Below are 16,050 nucleotides of genomic sequence, written 5' to 3'. Positions count from 1 at the left end.
TATGTGTGTGTGTGTTAGTCGCTTCAGTCATGTCCAACTCTTTGCAACTCCATGAACTGTAGCCCACCAGGCTCCCCTGTCCGTGGAATTCTCCAGGGCAGAATACTGGAGTGGGTTGCCATGCCTTCTCCAAGGGGATCTTCCTGACCCAGGGATCGAACCCATGTCTCCCACATTGCAGGCAGATTCTTTACCATCTGGGCTACCCAGGAAGTCCCAATTCAATTATACATATACACATATATTATTTTTGAAATTATTTTCCATTATAGGTTATTACAAGATATTGACTATAGTTCCCTAAGCTATAAAGTAAACCTTTGTTGCTTGTTGCATATCTATTTTTTTTAATTAGAAATCTAGCATTCTATTAATACTTAGTCAAACAAGTGGGATCAAAATGTCATAAATTTTTCAGCTAGGCAAAAATTCATAGTTTTTTCTAAAATATATATTATATACATACTTTTTATTATATGTATACAAAAGCTTTTTTACTTTTCTTGATAAAGGCTTGAGAAAGAACATAAAAAAAAGAAGAGATGGAGAAATTGAAAAACATGAACTAAATGAAATGGGAGCACTGAATATGAAACAGGAAAAGTGAAACAAGCTAGATAAAAGTCAAAGATCATCATATAATCTAGTTGTTCTTAAACATGGTTGCTCCTTAGCGCTCTGGAGGAAAAGAAGCAATACCTGACCATTTGTATTTTTCAAAAAATTATGGTATGCATATGGGTTTTAAAAAATGACTATAGGTTTTTCTATTAGATCCTAATTTTGGTGGTATAGAGGTCTATTATTTTTCTGTTGACCCATCATGATACAATGGTCTTAAGTGATTAGTAGTTACATAATCACAATAGCAAAAAATGCTTATCGGTTTTCACAATCAAGAGCCAGACAAAAAATAAAAAATAATTATGATTACAAGCCATAATGGGATAATGATTAACCTAACAATATAAAATAATTGCATACAATTTGGGGAGTCAGGCAGAGTGATGTGGTAAATAGAATTGCATAAATGCACATGTATTCGTCTCCCCACCCAGTCTATGTCTTTTGGTTGGTGCCTTTGGTAATTATCAATGGGTGTTCATTGGATGGACTGATGCATGAGGTGGCAATACTTTGGCCACCTCATGCAAAGAATTAACTCATTGGAAAAGACCCTGATGCTGAGAGGGATTGGGGGCAGGAGGAGAAGGGGACAACAGAGGATGAGATGGGTGGATGGCATCACCGACTCGATGGACATGAGTTTGAGTAAACTCCGGGAGTTGGTGATAAACAGGGAGGCCTGGTGTGCTGTGATTCATAGGGTCGAAAGAGTCAGACTCGACTGAGTGACTGAACTGAACTGATCCTATTACAGTTTTCTTAATTGTTTGGGTTTATTTTCTGTAGGTCTTTTCCATCTCTTGTGTTTCCTGTCTAGAGACGTTCCTTTAACATTTGTTGTACAGCTGATTTGGTGGTGCTGAATTCTCTTAACTTTTGCTTATCTGGAAAACTTGATTTCTCCATCAAATCTGAAGGAGAGTCTTGCTGGGTAGAGTATTCTTGGTTGTAGGTTCTTCCCTTTCAAGACTTTAAATATATTGTGCCATTCCCTTCTGGCTTGTAGAGTTTCTGCTGAGACATCAGCTGATAGCCTGATGGAAGTTCCCTTATATGTTATTTGTCGTTTTTTCCTTGTTGCTTTTAATATTTTGCCTCTGTCTTTATTTTTTGTCAGTTTGATTACTATATGTCTCAGTGTGGTCCTCCCTGGGTTTTTCAGCTTGAAGTGAAGTGAAAGTTGCTCAGTCGTGTCTGACTCTTTGCGACCCCATGGACTATACAGTCCAGGGAATTCTCCAGGCCAAATACTGGAGTGGGTAGCCTTTCCCTTTTCCAAGGGATCTTCCAACCCAAGGATCAAACCCAGGTGTCTTGCATTGTAGGCAGATTCTTTACCAGCTGAGCCACAAGGGAAGCCCAATTTTTCTTGTATTTACAATTTTCTTATATTTTTTTCAGCTACATTTTCTTGTATTTAAAATTGTTTGATTTGTAAATGCTTACTTTTTTCTAGCCAATAAATTTGAGCTCATTTACAAATTAACCTCGGCAATACTATCCAAATGTTAGGGGAAGCACACTAACTAAAACCGCCCACCTTGGCCAGGCACCATAATAACCATTTGCGTGAGTTATTTTACCACAGGAGTTCCTAGTAAGGAATATGGAACTGATAAGCCACCACCAACCAGAAGAGTTCAGGAAAGGTCAAAAGGAGACATCATGTGTCTGACCACCTCCCAGAATCCTTCTTGCTGGCATCCATCTTGGCTGAGCAATGCATGTGCCACTAGGAAGGACTCTTGAGTCAGAATGATTGGCCGAAGAAAATCCAGAAACTAATTCCATTATCATCAAACCTGAGACTGTGAGCCATGAGGCAGAGCAGTTCTCCTGGGTTCCCTTACCCTACTGCTCTGCACCAGGGTGCCCTTTCCAATAAAATCTTTTCCTTTGTCAGCTCATTTGTCTCATCAGACAATTCATTTCTGGGTGTTATGTGAGAGCCCACTTCTGGGCCCTGGAAGGTGTCCCCCATCCTGTAACATAAAGACAAAGAAAGACACATACTGAGACATACATATATTCAGACAGACACAACAAGAGATCTGGCTTTATTTTTTAAACTTAATTTTGAATTAGATATCTTAATATCAAACTCACTAACTTACAAGAAAGATTTTAAAACGCTTTTCCTGTTCTGTTTTGTTTTTTTTCAGTTTTAGGAATTAGAGATGGTCTGGATGGCACAGTGGTAAAGAATCTGCATGCCAATGCAGGGAACGCAAGAGATGTGGGTTCAATCCCTCCCCTGGAAAAGGAAATGGCAACCCACTTCAGTATTCTTCCCTGGAAAATTCCATGGACAGAGGAGGTCTGGTGGACTGCAGTCCATGGGGTCGCAAAAAGTGGGACAGGACTGAGAACACATGCACAACTCATAGACAAGATAAGTGGTCATGTTCTCCTCATTTGGACTTATTCCTTTAGGCATGTGTGTGTGGGTGTGTGCCCATGCTCAATGGTGTCTGACTCTTCGAGATCTTATGGACTGAAGCCCACCAGGCTTCTCTGTCCATGGGATTTCCCAGGCAAGAATACTGGAGTGGGTTGCCATTTCCTCCCCCAGGGCATCTTTCCGCTCCAGGTATCAAACCCACATGTCCTGCATTGGCAGTTGGATTCTTTATCACTTGAGCCACTTGGGAAGCCCATATTCCCTTAGTACATTACATATACATATATATATATATTTTTTTTTTTTTTCAAGCTAACTTTCTCTACTGGTTGGAATTAAACTGGTTCCAATCAGCAACTTAGCAACAGCAAATTGGTAGAGAAGGTTAGCTTGAAAAAAAAAAAAAGGAGATCAGTCCTGGGTGTTCATTGGCAGGACCGATGTTGAAGCTGAAACTCCAATATTCTGGCCACCTGATGTGAAGAGCTGACTCATTTGAAAAGACCCTGATGCTGGGAAAGATTGAGGGCAGGAGGAGAAGGGGACGACCGAGGATGAGATGGTTGGATGGCATCACTGACACAATGGACATGGGTTTGGGTGGACTCTGGGAGTTGGTGATGGACAGGGATGGCTGGCGTGCTGTGGTTCATGGGGTCGCAAAGAGTCGGACATGACTGACTGATTGAACTGAACTGAAACTGGTTGGGGGTTGGTTAACCTTTGACTAGCACTGTGCACTTATATTGGTGAAATTAAAGGTTCATCACTTTTTTAGATACCCCCTTTTCTTTCTTTTAATGGTTCTGAAAAGTTGGTCAGCCAGTGTAACAAGCCTTAGTGTGTAACACAGACCAACCTAGATTGTTTTTGTTTTTTTTTTTTGACTAGAGTAGCCAAATCCTCATCTAAGCCTTCTAAGAAGCAGACCACTGAAGGTAATGGAATTCCAGTTGAACTATTTCAAATCCTAAAAAATAATATTGTGAAAGTGCTGCACTCAATATGTCAGCAAATTTGGAAAACTCAGCAGTGGCCACAGGACTGGAAAAGGTCAGTTTTCATTCTAATCTCAAAGAAAGGCAATGCCAAAGAATGATCAAACTATCACACAGTTTCACTCATCTCACACACTAGTGAAGTAATACTCAAAATTCTCCAAGCCAGGCTTCAACAATATGTGAACTGTGAACTTCCAGATGTTCAAGCTGGATTTAGAAAAGGCAGAGGAACCAGAGATCAAACTGCCAACATCTTTTGGGTCATCGAAAAAAGCAAGAGAGTTCCAGAAAAACATCTACTGCTTTATCGACTACACCAAAGCCTTTGACTGTGTGTATCACAACAAACTGTGGAAAATTCTGAAAGAGATGGGAATACCAGACCATCTGACCTGCCTCTTGAGAAATTGGTATGCAGGTTAAGAAGCAACAGTTAGAACTGGACCTGGAACAACAGACTGGTTCCAAATAGGAAAAGGAGTACATCAAGGCTGTATATCATCACCATGCTTTTTTAACTCATAAGCAGAGTACATCATGAGAAACGCTGGGCTGGAAGAAGCACAAGCTGGAATCATGATTGCCAGGAGAAATATCAATAACTTCAGATATGCAGATGACACCACCCTTATGACAGAAAGTGAAGAGGAACTAAAGAGCCTCTTGATGAAAGTGAAAGAGGAGAGTGAAAAAGTTGGCTTAAAGCTCAACATTCAGAAAACGAAGATCACGGCATCCAGTCCCATCACTTCATGGCAAATAGATGGGGAAACAGTGGAAACAGTGTCAGACTTTATTTTTTTGGGCTCCAAAATCACTGCAGACGGTGATTGCAGCCATGAAATTAAAAGACGCTTACTCCTTGGAAGGAAAGTTATGACCAACCTAGACAGCATACTAAAAAGCAGAGACATTACTTTCCCAACAAAGGTCCATCTAGACAAGGGCATGGTTTTTCCAGTAGTCATGTATGGATGTGAGATTTGGACTATAAAGAAAGCTGAACACTGAAGAATTGATGTTTTTGAACTGTGTTGTTGGAGAAGACTCTTGACTTCAAGAGTGCAAGGAGATCCAACCAGTCCATCCTAAAGGAGATCAGTCCTGGGTGTTCATTGGAAGGACTGATGTTGAAGCTGAAACTCCAATACTTTGGCCATATGATATGAAGAACTGACTCATTTGAAAGGACCCTGATGCTGGGAAAGACTGAAAGCGGTAGGAGAAGGGACGACAGAGGATGAGATGGTTGGATGGCATCATCGACTCAATGGACATGAGTTTGAGTGGACTCCGGGAGTTGGTGATGGATAGGGAGGCCTGGCGTGCTGCAGTCCATGGGGTTGCAAAGAGTCGGACACAACCAAGCGACTGAGCTGAACTGAAGAGGCAGACTTAAGCAAAGGATCATTTTGGCAGTTAGAGAATGACTTAGGTGTCAAGTCAGAATATGGCTTCAAAGTTTTTGTTTTGTTTTAATCCTCCTTTCCTGGGGACAGGGGAGCAGCAGGAGGTAGAAGAGTTGGAAGAGATAAAAAAGAGAGAGACAGCATCTGGCCAAGCAATTCAGGTTGAAGAAAATATGAGACAGAGAGACAGAATCAATGACAGACTGTTAGCAGCCTTTTTTTGTTCTACGGTTTTAAGAGAAGCTTCTAGATACCAATCAAAGTAAGCATTTCATTCAGTCTGTTTGACCTTATGGCCAGCTTTTCTAACTGTGTGCCCGTAAATATTAATTTTGGAATATCAAAAGAACTCCAATTTTGTCATTTTTTGTTAGGATCTCTTTTTGTATAATTTCCCCAAGTAAGTAAGTACTTGCAAGTATAAGTTTTGTACATACATATCCCTGGCTGAGGTTTTAGTTAAGAGGCTGGCTTTCTGATGTCCCTTGTAAAAGCATCAGATCAGCCTGTTAAGTAACCATTCAGCACCGACAAGTTAAGTCTCCTACAGCTAAGCAAACCCTGGTATCTTTCAACCAGCCCCCACCAGTATATTTTAATGGAGTGGGTATTCCTTGGCCAAGCCCCACCAAGCATCTTTCCCCTGGATGGGGGGTGGGGGTGGTATTCTCCTAGTATCTTTCAACCAGCACCCGCTCAAAGCGTCTTTCATTTCCAACTGGTCATGTATTCCTCAGTATGTTTCAACTGAGCCCCACCTAGTGTCTACACACTGAGTGGGTATGCCCCAGTATCTTTCAACTGGGCCCCCTGCAGTACCTGTCAGCTGAGAGAGGGCAGGTTATCTGCTCCACTACCAAATAAAACTCAGGATCATCAACCAATATGGGAGATCTGAGAACCAGGAGATACTTACCCAATTTGTCTGGACTGTCCAAGGAGGCAGATGGGCAGATGGTGCCAAGGCTCTAGATCCTCAAAGAGTTCAGGTGAAGGGAAGTCCATGCTGGGTCCCTTCGTCAGTTGCCATAACTGTTGACTTAAAGGAAATTGCAATATGAGAATTGCGAGTTAAGCTTTATTTGTGGCAAAATGAGGACTACAACCTGGGGGAGCAGTTTCTCAGGGCTATCTGAGATGCTGTCTCCTGGACTGCAGTCCTCATTTTGCCCCAGATAAAACTTAACTTGCAACTCTCACGTTGTGCATTTTTTTTAAAGTTGACATTCCCTTTCCATGCTGCTATGGCTGGGCTCCAGGACTACAATGGCAGGTTATATTTTGCTCTAATCACAGTTGATTATCCAGCACTTACTGTGACCAGACCTGGTGCTAAGCACTTTTCATTGAAGAGGATCAGAAAATGCCAGTTTGGTATAAGGATGACTTTGAGCTGAAAGCAACTGAGAGGCAGCAGATATGGAAAGACTACTCTGCTCTCCCTTGTCTGCCTAAAAGCAGGGCACCAGTTGCCCTTTATGAAGGTGTCCTCCCCCACCAAGAAGGGAAGAGTGACTCTAATCTCTGGAGATGGAGAGCAACATCGAGGTTAGTCTGCATAGACAGACCTTATTAAAACACCCCTTATCTTCCATTAGTTCCCCCATATATCTCTAGTTACTTCCCCACAGTTTATCATCCCCTGAAGCTCAAATTTCCTTTCCTTTGTTAAAATGGGTGTATAAGACCCCAAGTCTAACCAATTCTTTGAGTTTCACTTCTCATCTGTGAGCTCATATAACTACTAATAAAATTATCTTTTCTCCTTTTAATCTACTTTTCATTAATTTAATATTGCACAGCCCCAGGCAGTAAACCTAAGAGAGTAAAGGAAAAGGTTTTCCTTTCTGACAAAATACATCATCACGTCTTTGAATCCTCATCCCTCTCAGTAAAGAAGGTTCTATTATCCCAGCATGAAAAGTGAAAGTGAAAAGTGTTAGTAGCGTCTGACTCTTTGTGACCCCATGGACTGTAGTCTGCTAGACTCCTCTGCCCATGGAATTCTCCAGGCAAGAATACAGGAGTGGGTTGCTATTCCTTTCTCCAGGGGATATTCCTGACATAGGGATTGAACCCAGATCTCCTGCATTGCAAGCAGACTCCTTACCATCTGACCATCTGAGCCACCAAGGAAGCCCCGGCATACTGATACAGAAACTGACCTAAGAAATGTTAAGGAACTGATCCAAGATCAATAGCTAATAGGTAGCAGGTCCAGAATTAAAAGACTCAGGCCTATATGACTACACAGCCTGTTCATCTAACAATTATGCTATAATCCCAGCATGATGGAAAGATAGTGCCAGTAGACACAGATTAGGGTGCCAGGAACCCTGTAACCTAATTCTGTCCTGCCACTATCAACAATAAAGTTAATCATGTAAATATTTGTGCTGTTTTCTGTTCTGTTATTGTTCATTCGCTCAGTCGTGTCCAACTCTTTGTGACCCCATGGACTGTAGCACGCCAGGCTTCCCTGTCCTTCACCATCTCCCGGAGCTTGCTCAAACTCATGTCCATTGAGTCGGTGATGCCATCCAACCATTTCATTATCTGTCGTCCCCTTCTTCTCCCGCCTTCAATCTTTCCCAGCATCAGGGTCTTTTCTAGTGAGTCAGTTCTTCGCATCAGGTGGCCAAAGTATTGGAGTTTCAGCTTCAGCATTAGTCCTTCCAACTTAGTCCTTCCAGCATTAGTCAATCCAATGTTCAGGATTGATTTCCTTTAGGATGGACTGTTTTGATCTCCTTGCAGTCCAAGTGACTCTCAAGAGTCTTCTCCAACACCACAGTTTAAAAGCATCAATTCTTCAGCACTCAGCCCTCTTTATGGTCCAACTCTCACATCCATACGTGACTACATTGTATGAGATTAAGTATGGCTTTGGATTATGGGCTGAATTTTGTTTCCTCCAAAATTCTCATGCTGAAGTCTTAACTCTGAATACCTTAGAACGTGATTTTATTTGGAGATAAGATCTTTAAAGAGGTAATTAAATTGAAAGAAAATAATTGGGTGAGTCCTAATCTAATCTGACTGGCATCCCTTTAAGAAGATGAAATAAGGACACATATTTACATAGAAGGAAGACCATGTGAAGACGACTATCTATACACCGAGTGGGGAGGCCTTAGAAGAAATTACTCCTATTATACCTTGATCTCAGGCTTATAGCCTCCAGAAGTGTGGGAAAAAAGTTTCTATTGTTTAAACCAGTCCATCTGTTGTACTTTGTTATGGCAGCCTTACTAAATGAGCACAATCATATAATCTATCTGCCTTATCAACACACACTTTTAAAATTCCTGTTATGTCCTAGGCACTATTCTAATTTCTTTTATCTATCTTGAAATGGCAATGCTTACTACCTTATAGTAGTGAGCCCACAAGCCAAACCACAGATATTTAAATTCTGCGGTTACAAGAAAATGAAACAGGAGTCCTTTCAGTTCTGTTAAATGCAAAACAAACACCTATGCACACCAGGTGTGGACTGCAAGGGCTGCATTTGACATGAACCAAGGTGGTCAATTGCTTTAATTTGAAAGAGGAAAAGTAAGCAGCAGATCTCCTGCTGATGGCCTTATTTTGAGCAGGTGAATACTCTTTTCTTAGTGGGTAACTCAGCTGCCTCAGACTTAACTAAACTGCCATGACCAACTTACTATTTGCGTGTATGCTAAGTCGTTTCAGTTGTGTGTGACTCTTTGCGGCCCTATGGACTGTAGCCCTCCAGGCTCCTCTGTTCATGGGTTTCTCTAGGCAAGAATCGGAGAAGGCAGTGGCAACCCACTCCAGTACTCTTGCCTGGAAAATCCCATGGACAGAGAAGCCTGATAGGCTGCAGTCCATGGGGTAGCGAAGAGTTGGACATGACTGAGCGACTTCACTTTCACTTTTCACTTTCATGCATTGGAGAAGGAAATGGCAACCCACTCCAGTATTCTTGCCTGGAGAAGCCCAGGGATGGGGGAGCCTGGTTGGCTGCCGTCTCTGGGGTCTCACAGAGTTGGACATGACTGAAGTGACTTAGCAGCAGCAGCAGGCAAGAATACTGGAGTGGGTTGCCATGCCCTCCTCCAGGGGATCTTCCTGACCCAGAGACCAAATTCACATCTCTTACATCCGTTGCAATGGCAGGTGGGTTTTTACCAGTAGGGCCACCTGAGAAGCCCCCAACTTACTATTTACCCAATCTCAGAGCACTAAGCCACTGAGGGAGGCCGCATGGAGAGCCATCTCTGATACAGACGATGAGAAGAGGGTCAACTGAACTCCCCAGCTTATGTGGAGAAGGTTCAGGAGAATGTTGTGGGGGAGGAGAGGGGTGAGCTGAGGTGGGGAGAAAAGATGGAGAGAGACACATTAGCTATAGCAGGACAGAAATGTAAAGAAATGGTAGAGACATTTTAGAAAGGTTTTTGGTGTGTGATGTGACAGACTAGAGATCTCTTCAAGAAAATTAGAGATACCAAAGGAATACTTCATGCAAAGATGGGCACAATAAAGAACAGAAATGTTATGGACCTGACAGAAGCAGAAGATATTAAGAAGAGGTGGCACAAACACACAGAACTGTACAAAAAAGATCTTGATGACCCAGATAACCATGATGGTGTGATCACTCACCTAGAGCCAGATATCCTGGAATGTGAAGTCAAGTGGGCCTTAGGAAGCATCACTATGAACAAAGCTAGTGGAGGTGATGGAATTCCAGTTGAGCTATTTCAAATCCTGAAAGATGATGCTGTGAAAGTGCTGCACTCAAAATGTCAGCAAATTTGGAAAACTCAGCACCAGCCACAGGACTGGAAAAGATCAGTTTTCATTCCAATCCCAAAGAAAGGCAATGCCAAAGAATGTTCAAACTACTGCTCAATTGCACTCATCTCACACACTAGCAAAGTAATGCTCAAAATTGTCCAAGCCAGGCTTCAATAAAATGTGAGCCATGAACTTCTAGATGTTCAAGCTGGATTTAGAAAAGGCAGAGGAACCAGAGATTAAATTGCCAACATCTGCTGGATCATCGAAAAAGCAAGAGAGTTCAGAAAAATATCTACTTCGGCTTTAATGACTACACAAAATGGCTGTCTGAGGAGGCCTTACAAATAGCTGAGAAAAGAAGAGAAGTGAAAAGCAAAGGAGATGAGGAAATATATAACCATTTGACTGCAGAGTTCCAAAGAATAGCAAGGAGAGATAAGAAAGCCTTCTTCAGCAATCAGTGCAAAGGAATAGAGGAAAACAATAGAATGGGAAAGACTAGAGATGTCTTCAAGAAAATCAGAGATACCAGGGAACATTTCATGCAAAGATGGGCTCGATAAAGGACAGAAATGGTATGGACCTAACAGAAGCAGAAGATATTAAGAAGAGGTGGCAAGAATACACAGAAGAACTGTACAAAAAAAGATCTTCATGACCCAGATAACCACAATGGTGTGATCATTCATCTAGAGCCAGATATCCTGGAATGTGAAGTCAAGTGGGCCTTAGGAAACATCACTATGAACAAGCTAGTGGAGATGATGGAATTCCAGTTGAGTTATTTCAAATCCTAAAAGATGATGCTGTGAAAGTGCTGCACTCAATATGCCAGCAAATTTGGAAAACTCAGCAGTGGCCACAGGACTGGAAAAGGTCAGTTTTCATTCCAATCCCAAGGAAAGGCAATGCCAAAGAATGCTCAAACTACCGCACAATTGCACTCATCTCACACGCTAGTAAAGTAATGCTCAAAATTCTCCAAGCCAGGCTTCAGCAATACGTGAACGGTGAACTTCCAGATGTTCAAGCTGGTTTTAGAAAAGGCAGAGGAACCAGAGATCAAATTGCCAACATCCGTTGGATCATCAAAAAAGCAAGAGAGTTCCAGAAAAACATCTATTTCTGCTTTATTGACTATGCCAAAGCCTTTGACTGTGTGGATCACAATAAACTGTGGAAAATTCTGAAAGAGATGGGAATACCAGAGCACCTGATCTGCCTCTTGAGAAACCTGTATGCAGGTCAGGAAGCAAGAGTTAGATCCCAACATGGAACAACAGACTGGTTCCAAACAGAAAAAGGAGTTCGTCAAGGCTGTATATTGTCACCCTGCTTATTTAACTTATATGCAGAGTACATCATGAGAAACACTGGGCTGGAAGAAGCACAAGCTGGAATCAAGATTGCCAGGAGAAATATCAATAACCTCAGATATGTAGGTGACACCATCCTTACGGCAAAAAGTGAAGAAGAACTAAAGAGCCTCTTGATGAAAGTGAAAGAGGAGAGTGAAAAAGCTGGCTTAAAGCTCAACATTCAGAAAACGAAGATCATGGCATCTGGTCCCATCACCTCATGGGAAATAGATGGGGAAACAGTGGAAACAGTGTCAGACTTTATTCTTTTGAGCTCCAAAATCACTGCAGATGGTGACTGCAGCCAGGAAATTAAAAGACACTTGCTCCTTGGAAAAAACTACGACCAAGATAGCATATTCAAAAGCAGAGACATTACTTTGCCAATAAAGGTCCGTCTAGTCAAGGCTATGGTTTTTCCAGTAGTCATGTATGGATGTGAGAGTTGGACTATAAGGAAAGCTGAGCACCGAAGAATTGATGTTTTTGAACTGTGGTGTTGGAGAAGATTCTTGAGAGTTTCTTAGACTGCAAGGAGATCCAACCTGTCCATCCTAAAGGAGATCAGTCCTGAATATTCACTGGAAGGACTCATGCTGAAAAGCTAAAACTCCAATACTTTGGCCACCTGATGCGAAGAGCTGACTCTTTTGAAAAGACCCTGATTCTGGGAAAGATTGAAGGCAGGAGGAGAAGGGGACAACCGAGGATCAGATGGTTGGATGGCATCACCGACTCAATGGACATGAGTTTGAGTGGACTCTGGGAGTTAGTGATGGACAGGGAGGCCGTGCTGCTGCCCATGGGGTCGCAAAGAGTCGGACATGACTGAGTGACTGAACTGAACTGTGATATACAGATTCCTCTTTAATCTGTGTACAAAAACATTAATAAAGCTCTTCCTTTTTGAAGGCTGCACTGGCTATCAGCCTGTTGACTCTGGATCCATTCCCTGCCTGTGCTCTCTCTGACTGTCTTGAGCTATGACTCCCAGGCGCTCTTGACCACCAACTCTATGTTAGGTTTGCCAGTGAGAGGCACTGGTGGAGATTGGAGTTGGGAGGAAAGGAGAAGTTAAGGTATTTCTCTGTATTGGGAGGCATGCCTGGCAGCAGCTGCAACTCCTGTATATTAATAACTCCTGCTTTTGCCCTAACAGAGCCCTGATGATACCAGGCGTTCCTGAGTGGTCCCAGCTCCTGGGCTCAGGTAACACCACCTTTTCTATTTGTTCTTCTAGACCAAAGAGTGGGTAGTGTCTTCCCAGTTGCTAATTTGGAAGCTGCCTCATCTACTTAGGTTAATCTTTCAACTCCTCTAACACTTTTATAACTAATTCCCTCTGTTTAATGCCCTCTGTTTAATAACCCTGGTGTGGATTTTGTTTCCTGGCAGACCCTGACTGATACAGAGGACAGACATCTTTTCTCTTGGTTTCTATAATGAGCATTTCTCTAAACACAGGCTTTGTCTCTCGTTGCCCCTTTACTTATTCCATTCCTGGGACTCTGGAGTGAGTACTCTGCTCATAATTTTGGAAGAGTCACTGGGCCCGTTGGATCAGCTCTGCTTCTTCCTTTTCGGAGTGAGTCTTCCAAGAGAACACAATGTCTCTCTGTATTGAAAATCTTGCCTGTGCAGGCCTGCTCTGGTCCAGCAAGTGTCTGCCTATGGGCAAGTCTGTCTAATTTCAGCCCATTTGACTGCCTGACCTAAAGCCTTGTTTTCTAGCCTGGTCTCTACAAGTAACAAAGGTGACTCCATTTGTCTTAACTTTGTTTTATTTCCTCAACTTGGTCAGCATGGGAAAGAGGATTACTGTTTACTGAAGCTTCTTCTGAGACCCTAACATTATTCATCAATTGTTTTGGAACTGAGTTTATAGTTGTTTTTTTTTTTTCTTTAAGATGCTACAAGACCAGGGCAAGGCCTAGAGACATAGGCACCTGGGCTTAGATGATTGGCCAAAGTTCCCCTCCTCAGTAATTTTTCTGAGACTCTCCAGTTGGACTCACATGTGTTCCTGAATCAGCCCTACTTCGTGCCCACTTCCTGACTTTGCAGTCCCTCACCTGACAGGTCTATAGCGATGCCATTGAGCTAGAATATTGTTCCTAATGCCATGTTGATGTGTCTGTCCATGAAGTTGGAATCCCACCATATGTTGTTGCTGTTACAAGCGGAGTCCTGCTGTATTTGGGTGTCAGTAAAGCTGACATCTAGTGTAGGCTTCTCCTGCTTTCTAGAATCACCAGTACACTGAACTCCCAATTCTAGAGTCCTGCCTCTCTTATGCCATGTTCTCCTGTAGGGGTCCCTGTCGTTCTCCCTGTAACCTAGCTGCTTTGGAACCACCAGCACACTTTGAATACCTACACATATGCACACACACCCTGAATCCCATACGGCATGCTTTGTTCAAGTCTTTCCTCATAGGCTTCTCAGCTGCCATGTATATCAAGAGTGCAAATACATGAACCAGGGATTATAATCTCCAAAATTCACTCTCCAGAACGATCTGAGTCTCAGCCATGACCTTGTGTTTGTGTATGTTTTAAAACTTGAGCCCCAGGAGAAATGTCCTGCCTTCTGGATACTCCTTGGGCTCTTTGTCCATTCCCCGTTTTATTTGATAAATTTACATGTATAGTGGAAAAAATTTGAGTTCTTGGAATAAAGTCAGAAACGAATAACCCACAAAAACAGCATATTTCTTTACAGTTCTATTTAAGTCCCATTGACCCTTATAGGTCAATATGTAGCTAAACTGAGGACCAGATTAGTTAAGGAATCCTTGTGTACCACCGGTGGTAATGTAAATTGGTACAACCACTATGGATAACAGTATAGAGAATCCTCAAACAATTAAAAATAGAGCTACCATATTATCCACCAATTCCCTCCTGGATATTTATCTGAAGAAATGAAAACAGTAATTTGAAAAGATAAATGCACCCCTATGTTCATTGTAGCATTATTTACAAGAGCCAAGATATAAGAGCAAGGTAAGTGTCAATCAATAGATAAATATATACAATGGAATATTACTCAGCTATACAAAGAATGAAGTACTGCAGTTTGCAGCAGTGTGGACAAATTTAGCAAGTATTATGTCAAGTGAAATAAGTCAGACTGAGAAAGACAAATACTGTCTGATTTCACTTATACCTGCAATCTGAAAACAAAACAAATGAAAAAACATAAAACATAAACAGAGTTTCTGATACAGAGAACAAACTGTTGGTCTCCTGAGGGGAGGGAGGTTGGGAGGAGAAAAAAATATGTGAGGGAGATTAAGAGGTACAATTTCCCAGTTGCAAAGTGGATGAATTACTAGTATGGAATGCACAGTGTGGAGAATATAGTAATATCTGGGTAATATCTTTGTATAGTGACATATCATAACTAGACTTACTGTAGTGATCATGTTGAAATATAGAGTAGTATCAAATCACAATATAGTGTTCACTTCAGTGCAGTCGCTCAGTCGTGTCTGATTCTTTGTGACCCCATGAATTGCAGCACGCCAGGCCTCCCTGTCCATCACCAACTCCCGGAGTTCACTCAAACTCAGGTCCATCGAGTCGGTGATGCCATCCAGCCATCTCATCCTCTGTCATCCCCTTCTCCTCCTGCCCCCAATCCCTCCCAGCATCAGAGTCTTTTCCAATGAGTCAACTCCTCACATGAGGTGGCCAAAGTATTGGAGTTTCAGCTTCAGCATCAGTCCTTCCAATGAATACCCAGGACTGATCTCCTTTAGGATGGACTGGTTGGATCTCCTTGCAGTCCAAGGGACTCTCAAGAGTCTTCTCCAACACCACAGTTCAAAAACATCAATTCTTCGGTGCTCAGCTTTCTTCAAGTCCAACTCTCACATCCATACATGACTACTGGAAAAACCATAGCCTTGACTAGATGGACCTTTGTTGGCAAAGTACATGACCCCTGGAAAAACCATAGCCTTGACTAGATGGACCTTTGTGGGCAAAGTAATGTCTCTGCTTTTGAATATGCTATCTTGGTTGGTTATAACTTTCCTTCCAAGGAGTAAGCATCATTTAATATAATGGCTGCAATCACCATCTGCAGTGATTTTGGAGCTCAAAAGAATAAAGTCTGACACTGTTTCCACTGTTTCCCCATCTATTTTCCATGAAGTGATGGGACCAGATGCCATGATCTTCATTTTCTGAATGTTGAGCTTTAAGCCAACTTTTGCACTCTCCTCTTTCACTTTCATCAAGAGGCTTTTGAGTTCCTCTTCACTTTCTGCCATAAGGGTGAGGTCATCTGCATATCTGAAGTTATTGATATTTCTCCTGGCAATCTTGATTCCAGCTTGTGCTTCTTCCAGCCCGGCGTTTCTCATGATGTATTCTGCATATAAGTTAAATAAGCAGGGTGACAATATACAGCCTTGATGTACTCCTTTTCCTATTTGGAACCAGTCTGTTGTTCCATGTCCAGTTCTAACTCTTGCT

General features: G+C 42.2%; 1 long non-coding RNA gene across 1 annotated transcript in view; it reads right to left on the bottom strand.

Moving 5' to 3' along the window:
* LOC129641681 (uncharacterized) overlaps positions 1–16,050 on the bottom strand; it is a 38,641-nt gene that overhangs the window by 6,934 nt on the left and 15,657 nt on the right. The window contains exon 2 of the long non-coding RNA XR_008709401.1: positions 6,355–6,477. This is a non-coding gene — a long non-coding RNA (uncharacterized LOC129641681). The remainder of the gene's footprint in view (positions 1–6,354; positions 6,478–16,050) is intronic.

The sequence above is a fragment of the Bubalus kerabau genome, chromosome 1 (assembly GCF_029407905.1).
Source record: "Bubalus kerabau isolate K-KA32 ecotype Philippines breed swamp buffalo chromosome 1, PCC_UOA_SB_1v2, whole genome shotgun sequence".
In the NCBI taxonomy this organism is placed as follows: domain Eukaryota; kingdom Metazoa; phylum Chordata; class Mammalia; order Artiodactyla; family Bovidae; genus Bubalus; species Bubalus kerabau.
The sequence above is the reverse complement of the archived record's forward strand: the minus strand, read 5'-3'. Positions and strand labels throughout refer to the sequence as shown.